The sequence below is a fragment of the Nanorana parkeri genome, unplaced genomic scaffold (assembly GCF_000935625.1).
Source record: "Nanorana parkeri isolate BGI_ZX_2015 unplaced genomic scaffold, ASM93562v1 scaffold3358, whole genome shotgun sequence".
Classification (NCBI taxonomy): domain Eukaryota; kingdom Metazoa; phylum Chordata; class Amphibia; order Anura; family Dicroglossidae; genus Nanorana; species Nanorana parkeri.
In genome coordinates, this window is record NW_017309626.1 from 31,619 (window position 1) to 39,429 (window position 7,811).

Consider the following 7,811-nt stretch of genomic DNA (forward strand, 5'->3'; position numbering starts at 1 on the left):
ACCATTGGAGGGGCTGTTAAAGCGTTTTTTTTGTTTTTTTTTAAACTTTTTGCCTATATCTCCTGCTTGCTACCCTCATATATAAGGGTTTAATAACCCTTTAATAGTCACCTGATCCCTGGAACGACCGACAAGCGCAGCGTCCCGCCTCTCACGCTGTGGCGCATTTTGCATCGCTCCCGCTACACTAATAACGTATCTTCTCAGAAGCTGCACGCAGCGCGCCGGTTTAAATAGTTACCGGCACGCTTTGTATGCATATTCTGGCAGCGTGAGAGGCGGGACGCTGCACTTGTCGGTGGATCGGATCAGGTGAGTATTTAAAAAAAAAATTAAAAATGTATTTTATGTTCGCGGGAACATACAATAATAAAACATTTAAAAATGTCAACTTACCTTAACCGTTCTATATGGGTTGGACTTGGTGGACGTATGTCTTTATTCAACCCCAAATACTATGTAACTCTGTAACTATGTAACTCTGTAACTCTGTAACTGTGTAACTATGTAACTATGTAACAATGTAACTATACTATGTAACTCTGTAACTATACGATGTAACTCTGTAACTCTGTAACTGTGTAACTATGTAACTATGGTGTAACTATGTAATTATACTATGTACTGTAACTATACGATGTAACTCTGTAACTATACGATGTAACTCTGTAACTCTGTAACTGTGTAACTATGTAATTATACTATGTAACTCTGTAACTATACGATGTAACTATGTAACTATGTAACTGTGTAACTATGTAATTATACTATGTAACTCTGTAACTATACGATGTAACTATGTAACTATGTAACTCTGTAACTATGTAACTCTGTAACTATGTATCTCTGTTACTGTGTAACTATGTATCTATGTAACTGTGTATCTATGTAACTCTGTAACTGTGTAACTATGTAACTCTGTAACTATACTATGTAACTCTGTAACTCTGTAACTATGTAACTCTGTAACTATACTATGTAACTATGTAACTGTGTAACTGTGTATCTCTGTAACTCTGTAACTGTGTATCTATGTATCTATGTATCTATGTAACTATGTAACTCTGTAACTCTGTAACTGTGTAACTATGTAACTCTGTAACTGTGTAACTATGTAACTCTGTAACTATACTATGTAACTCTGTAACTGTGTAACTGTGTAACTGTGTAACTCTGTAACTATACTATGTAACTCTGTAACTGTGTAACTATGTAACTCTGTAACTCTGTAACTGTGTAACTGTGTAACTCTGTAACTATACTATGTAACTCTGTAACTGTGTAACTCTGTAACTATGTAACTATGTAGCCAGGTGGTCAGTGGGGCTCCCTGGACCCTGGTTGTGGGGAGTCTGTTGTGGCCGCAGCTGCTCCATCCCTCTGCCGCCTTTCTGCCATCTGCACACCCGGCCAGTGGCGTAGCGAGCGAGGGGGCGCCTGCCCCGGGCGCAGGGGTGACCTGACCGTTTGGCCGTCACCGCAGCTCCCGGTCTGCGGTGTCCAGGTTCCCTATAATAACAATAGGACCTGTTCTCATCTCAGCACTCACTATGACGCAGCGTGCGTTTTTTCTCTGCATTTTAGTGCGTCGGGAGGCCGATAGAAGTCAATGGCAAAGCATCAAAATCATTATTCAACGCGTCAGTACAACGTTCACTCTGATGGGTTGGAAGCCGTGGTCAATGTCTGTTGGCTCCATCCACTCCAAACCCTAAATTCAAAACACATCAATGCATATTAATAATGCATGTCACCACACAAAGGAAACGCATGTTGACGCATGACAGTACATATATCTAATGCTACCAAAAAATAACGCACTTCGACGCACATGCATATATCTAAATGGGCCCTAAATCTTGGTGTGATGGTAGGAGAGGTCCTTGCACTGGGATGGAGCGTCGTCTGACCCCATTTGGCCTAGATAGCATTCCGCGAGATCTCTCCAAAACAGTGGTGACGCCACACCAGTAGGAGGTGCAGTATGGTAGCCGGGGGTAAGGGAAGTCCATCTATACTCATTATTTAAAGGCATAGTCCACCTTTTAGGTAATAAATGCACCGATGGGGGTAAAAACATTAATGAAATGTATGCATTCAAGCCTGCAGAGCATTGCAACTGCGATCAGTGCGTTACAAGTGCAATGCTCAGGCTCCTGTAATATGAACCCCCAGCCCCCAGTCCTTATGGAGGTCCTTATGGTGGTAGGGACCTTCTATTATGGGATGGAGGAGGTAATTGATGAACTACAATTGCAATGCCATCACCCCCCTGATGCCGGCGCTCTCTGCTGAGTCCCTCTGCTGCGGTGACAAATGGGGATCCATTGATGACAGTTGCAATGCTTCACAGACTCCAATGCCAAAATATAATCATTCATTGCACATTGTTACTTCTAGGAATGTGTGCGTGTTTATTATTTCCAGTAAAAGGTGGACTTCCCCTTTAATCTTCCCAGAGCAGACTCCATGCACCTTGATTGGTTAGATGAGGCCCACAGATGTCAGTCGTTTCTGGCCACCTTTGCAGCCCTAATCGTATTGACATCACCTGCCAGCATATCAGTCTTTGTCCAATCAGCCTGAAGCCCCGCCCCCTCCCCAGCATATAAATCTCTGGTCAGGGCTGGAGGTCAGTATTGGAAGTGGTCTGCAAGATGTTGTATTCTAGGGCAGGAGTTGGGTTGGTGCTTCTGCTTTGGAGCTGTGGTCTGTCATGGATGCTGTGTGATGCCAAAGGACATTGGGATGGCGCCTCACATCTCCATTGTGCTCTGAACAACATGGAGCTGACCCTTCCTATGTCAGGTGAAGGTGTTTCTTATTCACTGACTGTGCTGGGTGAGTCATTATTAACTTTGCCTTCAATTTTTGTTGAAGAGGTGGAAACTGCCTGGACTAGAGAGCTAGGGCATGGTGGATGGGTGCGTGGGCATGGCTTCCCCCTGGGCATGGTGTATGTGTGCTGATGTAGTAAGGTGGGGGGGGCGATCTTATGAAGCTTTACCATTCTGAAGGGCATGAAGATGTGATGCTGCTCATGTGTAATGGGCACAGCTTGGTTGTGTTGAATGGTCTTAACTATCTAGGGCAGAGCTGTACTCTGGCTAGGTGAGTGTAAGACTAAGTTTAACCTGTTCTGTCTTTTGAATGCAGGAAACATGCGTTCAGAGTATTAAATCTGCCCCTGGAAGCACAAACTAAGACTTCTAAATACAAGCACAACACTGAATCTACCGATCTCTTGTATAGTATTTACAATCCCTACAGGTTCTCTCCATGAGAATGAGGCCTTAGGCTTGGTTCACACTATTGACTGGCCCCTTGATGGTTGCATGCTGCCAGGAATGGGATCTATTTGGGAACCCGGTCACATTGATTACTGTGCGGGAGGGCACTTCTCATGAGGTCTCTGTGGCTTAAAGCTTATGTAAGGTGTTTGGGGGGTGGAAGTGCCTACCACAGATGGCAAAAACATGATGGGCATCTAGGATTTGAGAATGAAAGCTTGAAGCTGATTCCCATGCAGAACTGCTCCCGTTGCCTCAGCGCTGGCTTACTCTTAAAATGGTGAAATGCAGCAAATGGAACACTATTTGGTCTGGTTGCCTCTTTGTATGTGGTCACTACACTTGCCATGTGGAGGCTGCTATGTGCATGGAAAGAGTTGCCAGGATATGCTGATCCTCTGGCTTCATCTCTATTTCCTGTCCTGGGCTATATAGAGATCAGTAAAGAACAAACTCCTTATTTCTGATTTTCAGTGTGTAAGCCGCGGGGTTGGCATGTTAAGTCAGGGAATTAGACTATGCAGAATAACATGAAAGGAATCATCTTATCCGTAGTAGCCTGAGATGGTGAGTGGGGTACCAGGCGGTGTCTCCACAGGACGGATATTATTTGGAGGGTTTCTTGCTGGTCTACCAGTCTAAACTTCTCATATGTGACCACGCCGGTGTCATCTCCCTCCATGTAATAGACTTGTATCTGACACTGCGTTGGCTGTTCCCCAATGTAATGTGGCAGCACCTGAGTCTTTCCAATCTGAGTTGTTATTGAAGTTGAGATTTCTACTATGTCTCCTGTTCAGATTTCCAGGATGAATTTCAGAGTCTTGCCAATGATTCTGCTTGCGGCCTTTCAGTAGGACAGAGACCTGATGACACAATGGTAGTTGGTGCTGCTTATGATGGATGCTACGTAAGAGAAGAGGTAAGACTGACAACACTGACTTCAGATTTTGATGCTGTCCTTGTCTTCATCACAATCAAGTATATGGAGTTTAATGGTCCTGAAAGGCTCATGAAAAATGGTGACCGTGTTCTGTGCCATCTACTAGTAACTCATTCTTTATGTATAGCCCAAACTTCAGTATTTGGAGAGGACTAAAATGCCTGTAAGTGTATTGCAGTCAGGTGTCCCCTCTTTAAATTCATCAACTTGCATTGTCCTGGTGACCAGTCAATGGGGAAGATGACCCCTTACCAGAATTAGAGGTGCTGAGGAAAAAAAATCAAACTTCTGTTCTGGCGACAACTTCCTAAAGGAATCTCTCTTGGTAGAAACTTCCTCACTCCTGGTGTCTCTAGGGCAGGAACCGTTGGGAGATCCTGGCTATACACACTAGACTATGAAGGTGCCTGTGCTGGCTATGACACTAGTATCTCCTGAGTCCTTGGTGAGCAGAGGTGGTCTTTAGGTATAGACCAGCAGGTTTTGGGAGAATGGGTTGGGACTCCTGAGGGGGCTGTTACTGGCAGTGTTCTAAAACCACTTTTCTTCTGATAGGATGGAGAGCACCTAATGGTCCTGCTTCTGGAAGTAATTGTGAATGGGACAGTTGAGCAATACAAGATGGAGAAGAAATGCCCAATACAGAACGGTAACAAGTGATCTTTCTTGTACTTGGGGAAACCTAATGTCCTATAAACCATGAGCACTATGTAGCTTGTCACTTCTTGGGGTGGTCACTAGGACAGAAGCTGAGGAGGCACAAAACCTACTAACTTAATCCTTCTATTGAAATCCAAGCGTTTTATTGGACATTCCACTCATGTACAGTATGTAGATTTACATGATACCTTTTGTCTTGTTTAGAAGCTATGGATGCCCCAAGCCCCGACATCTGCATGCTCTTCCCTGTAACCTAACATTACCACGTAGATGTGAGGTGACCTCATTCAGAAACAGACTAGTGTCCACAATACAGTGTCTAGATGAGATTACTTTCAGACCTGATCTTCATAGTGATATCAGTCTTTCAGAAATTGTTGCACAGAATACTAGAAGTTGGCCTACATGCTTCCACTGATGGAATCACGTCAGTTCATATTGGTGTAATGCAAAATTCCCAATGTTGTAAAGAGCACAATACTACCATCTGTCACTGGGGTGCCAGGACTGCAGGCTTGGCAGGACATCAAAGGGTGACCCTTAAGTAACTTCAAGTCTGAATTTTTGGACTTGTTAGAATATAAAGCAACAGAACTTCAGAGCAATCGGGTCATCTTTAATGCAGCCTATTCTACATCACTGAACTCTGAGCCTTTCCCTGTGTCCCTGAACACAGGTTTTATTAAGCATACAAGCTGGGAAGCATGTCCCATCTACAAGAGCTGCTTCCTTTGACTCATTCACCTGCCTGCTTTGAATTTCCCTCTTGCTGCCGGAAATCTGAAGTTTGGGTCAAATATACATGTGTGTGGGGTAGGATTATACTAGGCCAACTTATCTTGTGCCACCCCTCGTGCCCCATCTGTTTCGTATAAACTTGATGCATGTAACCTGCTAGCCTTGGCATTGCACAAACTGTATGTCATGGCTAGACATGCTAACTATGGTGAACATGACTTTGGGGTTTTCACACCTGTCCCTTACATAAGGGACCATTGTCGGCTTGATTTAGGAAAATCAAATACGGAAACTAAGCCTGAAATTCTATTTTTAGGGAGAATGGCTGAAGAGCAGGAGCTGCTGTCTCTGAAGAACACGGTGACATCTGAAGGACCTGTTGCCTTTGTTTCTGTGGATGATGAAGAAATGCTAAAACTGGAAGGTAATGTCTTCATGATGTTGGATGTGTTTGGTGTACAGTTGTGATTCCAGACTTGTAACATTTCTCATTGTCTTAGGTGCTGATCCCTCGCAGTACTCCACTTTGGACCTGGCTAGAGCACTAGCAACTGCTGGAGTTATTGGCTTGGTGGCTGTCACTGTTGTAGGCCTGTGGCTACATCGCAGGAGACAAACTTCTAACATGAAAAATACAAATGCTTAAATAAGACTCTAAAATAACATTTTCTACATTTTGTTTCTCACTTTTATTAATGAAATGGCTGAAAAATATCATTTTTTGTGGCTTAACGGAAGAGTAGCTAAATATGCAGAAAAATGCATCTGTCCATCAACATATTTTGGGGGGTGGGGGTCAAACATGGTGGCTATAGGCTACCTTCCTCTTATATAGTTACAGCCCAGTCAATGATGTAATGGAGACTAGATGATTAAATCTGCTCTCCAGCCAAAACAAAGCTGTTGGGCGAACTAAAATCTTGATGGTCTCCATCTATAATGTAGTTGGAACACTCACTAATGTCCCTGTGCCCAGTAAATGGGAAAGGTTGTCACTGTCCAGTTGTGATGGTCAATCGCCATATTAAAGGGTTTTACAGGAGTGAGGAACATCTCCACTAGGCACATGTACAACATGCCACCTGGCTGTGTGTTGGACAAACATTCTGGCTGGAGGGGCTGGACTATTCTCCAACGTATGGATCGCAAGATATCAGGCCAACTAGTGAGAAGTGTTTAATATACACAAATCTTATTGTGGGGGTATATTGTACATGACTAAGGTCTGTAGTTAGGTCACTTTATAGTCACTCATGGCTTATTCCTTCTACATACACAGTTGCCTGTGATTGACTACTGAATGGAAGAATCTCCCTTTTGCTGCAGGGTACCACATTTGTAGGTGGTGGTTACTGTAGACATGAGGTTCCTTCTACTTCCACAGCCCTGGTCTGTTCTCTTTGGGCCCAAAAAAAGGGATGAAAAGGAAATCATGGTCAACTGACAGGGTTGTGATGAAGGCACATGTGCAGGAGAACCTTACTAGGGCTATATCTTATTCTGGTGCGCAGTCCTGTTCAGGGTGAAGCTCGGCCTATTTAAGCAATGTCTGCAAAATAAATGTTATGTCACTGGGAGCTGCTATTTACAGGACAGAGCAAGGTAGGGTGGGTGAGCAGTGTTCCTTCTCTGAAATAAAGTGTGTTCATTCACTAGGCTGTGTTGGTCTTAAGACTGGCTGAACAGGAACACTGGTCCTCCGCATGTATTTCAGCAAAATTGGGGTAAATTTACCTAATTTGGCTGTGTTTTAGACTTGTAGAGAAGAGAACCGTATTTGTCACTCCCTGGTAAAAGTTAATGGCTTTGAAGTCTTCTGTGGATGGGGAAGACGAGCTGAAAGTGATCAACTGGCTAATGTTAAAGTGACATTAAACCCTCAGATTTAACAAAACAATACTGTAATGTGCGCCTTACTGTAATCCATGGTAGTTTCCCTTCTCTTTGCTGCTCTTTTTAAATCCGTCTCTCTTCTCATGCTGGGGGAGAACTTCTTCTGTTTTGCAGCAGACTGCCTTGTCTCTGGAATGGATACATGGTGTCTGAGTGCAGGTTTACAACCTGAGGCAGCACTACAGGAAGAGGAACTCAGCTGCAAAGGGAGGTTCTCCCCCAGCATGAGAAGAGATGAGGATTTAAAAGAGCAGCAAAGAGAAGGGAAACTACCATGGATTACAGTA

The 7,811-nt window shown here is 43.8% G+C and overlaps 1 long non-coding RNA gene across 1 annotated transcript; it reads left to right on the top strand.

The window, feature by feature from the left end:
* Window positions 1–4,148: 4,148 nt before the first annotated feature.
* On the top strand, window positions 4,149–5,129 carry LOC108803068. Its single transcript, XR_001942257.1, has 3 exons — window positions 4,149–4,212; window positions 4,789–4,882; window positions 5,098–5,129. It is a non-coding gene; the product is annotated as an uncharacterized LOC108803068 (long non-coding RNA).
* The last annotated feature ends 2,682 nt before the right edge of the window (window positions 5,130–7,811 follow it).